Below are 2817 nucleotides of genomic sequence, written 5' to 3' on the forward strand. Positions count from 1 at the left end.
TTGGTGCCCCTGGATACTGGGCCTTTGGACTCAGATTGGAATTACACCACCAGCGTCTGTTGGTCTCAAACCTGCAGACGATGGGACTTCTGAGCGTCCATAATTGTATATATTTATATTATATATCTATATTATATAGATATATAATATATATGTACCTATGTATCTAAGGGTTCCATTCCTGTGCAAAACTCTGACTACTACAGATGACTTTAGTGTGACTTCTCTAGGCGTCTGATTTTTCTAATCTGAAATATTAAACAGTGGGATCTCTTTCCATGGTTAAAGGGTATTGTCTATGATTCTGGAGAGGAAAGAATTTGACCAGAGTTTGTAAATGATTTAATGATTAGGAAATACATCCTATCAAGACTAAGGAATTAATAGTATTTGAATTTATATTATTTAGTCTGGAGGGGGAAAAGGAATGAAGAGTACCTTTATAATGTTTTTAAAATATAAGAAAATTTGTTGACCAGCTATTCTCAATTTCACCTAAAAATAGAGGAAAAATAAGGAATGAATTTCAAAGCACCATGGGGAATGTAAGGCTGACTTTTCTGCTACTATAGATAGTGGTTCTCAAATTTTAATGTGCATAAAACCCCCAGGAGCTTCTTTAAGATGCAGATTCCTGGCCTCTAAACTTAGCAGTTCTGACTTGGTGGTTCTGGGGTGGAGTCTATGAATCTGTATTTTAATTTTTTTTTCCCAGGCCAAACTGTATCGAGCTTTATTAAAGACACTTTCCGTAAACAATCATGGCATTTCAGGCAGGATATGGGCAGACAGTCGTTGACAGTATACAACAACTTTCAAACTCCCTTCTTCAATGGACTACCAAAAATCAGAAAACCACTATAAAACTTAACGAAGTCTTCATCTGGTGCTCTGAACAGGAAAAGTTTAGAGTGAGGGTTGACATTTCACATTTAGCATGTTGTTTAACAACTTTTCACAAGCCAACCCTGACTTTCAGGAAGTGAAATGAAAATGGCAGAATTTATCTGAAGATCCATAATCTAGAAACGGAACCACTGCTGTTTTGACAGGTGCCATCTCAGTGGCATCACTGGAAAGTCCAGATTGCCTAACACACTGGTAACCAATGACTGGGGGTCAGGTCCCAACAGATGTCTGGGCTTAAGGGAGTTAAGTCTATGCTGAAGGATGGAAAGGGAGAGAGGACATAAAAACGAGTTTGTTTTTCCATACCATAAGGCTTTTGTGCCAAGGTGGCCATGTGTGTTAAAGTCAGGGAATCCCTCCTCCTGGGAGCCAAGAAGAAGTCTCTCAAAACTAGAAGAGAAAGGTGTTTTCCTCACAGCAGTCCAGCTTTGGAGACATTCTATTAGTGACATATGCCCCTTCCCCCAAAAACAACAATGAAGTGTTCTGTGTGCTAACAACACAGCTTAAAAAAAACAAAAGTAAAGCAAAATTCTGCATTTTTATAAAACTTGATAAAAAATAGTATTTCAAACTGTACAGTCACCAGAAGTACAGAGTTATCCAAAATGCATACACTTCACTTGGCATCTCCAGCACCTTCAGCTTTCTGTGCCTGGTCTGTTTTGGCATCTCCATTTTCTGCAGGGTTAGTCCCCTCCTTGCCAGCATCAGCTTTTCCCTTTTTCCCTTTGGGTACCTTCTCTTCCTTCTTTGCAGGGGCCTTTTTAAGCTTGGGCTCTGGCTTTGGAGGAGCAGGTTTAGCAGACAACCTCGCAGATCTTCTCTGTGGTTCATCCTTCACCTTGGCTTTATCTCCTTTAGCATCTCCTTAAGTCTTTCTCTTGGGCATGATGGTGGCGGCGACAGCGGCGGGACATAGGCACTGGGCGCGGGATGCAGCGGTGTGTGGGCTTTGGTCGGTCCAGGGGCCGGTCTCGCCTCTTCTTTTTCACACTGCTCCTGTATGTTAACTTTAATTAATTAATTAATTTATTATTTATTTATTTTGGAGACACAGTCTTGCTCTCTTGCCCAGGCTGGATTGCAGTGGCATGATCTTGGCTGACTGCAACCTCCGCCTCTCAGGTTCAAGTGATTCTCCTGCCTCAGCCTCCCGGGTAGCTGGGATTACGGGTGTGAGCCACCGTGCCCGGCCTGAATCTGTATGGAGTGCAGTGGTGCTATCTCAGCTCACTGCAACCTCTGCCTCCCGGGTTCAAGCAATTTTCCTGCCTCAGCCTTCTAAGTAGCTGGGATTACAGGCCCCCACCACTATGCCCAGCTAATTTTTTTTGTATTTTTAGTAAAGATGGGGTTTTACCATGTTGGCCAGGCTGGTCTTGAACTCCTGACCTTGTGATTCTCCCGCCTTAGCCTCCCAAAGTGCTGGGATTACAGGCATGAACCACCATGCCCAGCCCTGAATCTGTATTTTTAATAAGCTTTGAGAACTGTTGGGGTGGATGGCTGAATAGAGTGAATTCTTGGGGAATTCATTGAGCTTTTCTTCTCTAGAACACTTTATAAAGTTATTTTTGTTTTATTTTATTTCACTTAAACACAGGAAAGCTTATCATTTGTTTAGGAGATTGTACTAAGTTGAATAGTATCCCTCCAAAATTCATGCTCTTTCCAGAAATTCAGAATGTGACCTTATTTGAAAATAGAGTCATTGCAGACATAATTGGTTAAGATGAGATCATATAGGGGTAGGAGAGGCCCTTAATCCAAGGTGATTGGTGTCCACATAAGAAGAGGATGGGAGACACAGGGAGAATGCCATGTGGCAATGGAGGCAAAGATTGGAGTGTGATGCATCTATAGGCCATAGTATGCCAGGGATTGCTGGCAAACCACCAAGACATG

At 42.0% G+C, this 2817-nt stretch overlaps 1 pseudogene; it reads right to left on the reverse strand.

The window, feature by feature from the left end:
• Nucleotides 1-1517: 1517 nt before the first annotated feature.
• On the reverse strand, nt 1518-1801 carry LOC111539881 (annotated as a pseudogene).
• Between the last annotated feature and the right edge of the window lie 1016 nt (nt 1802-2817).

This window comes from Piliocolobus tephrosceles, chromosome 4 (assembly GCF_002776525.5).
Source record: "Piliocolobus tephrosceles isolate RC106 chromosome 4, ASM277652v3, whole genome shotgun sequence".
Taxonomy (NCBI): Eukaryota; Metazoa; Chordata; class Mammalia; order Primates; family Cercopithecidae; genus Piliocolobus; species Piliocolobus tephrosceles.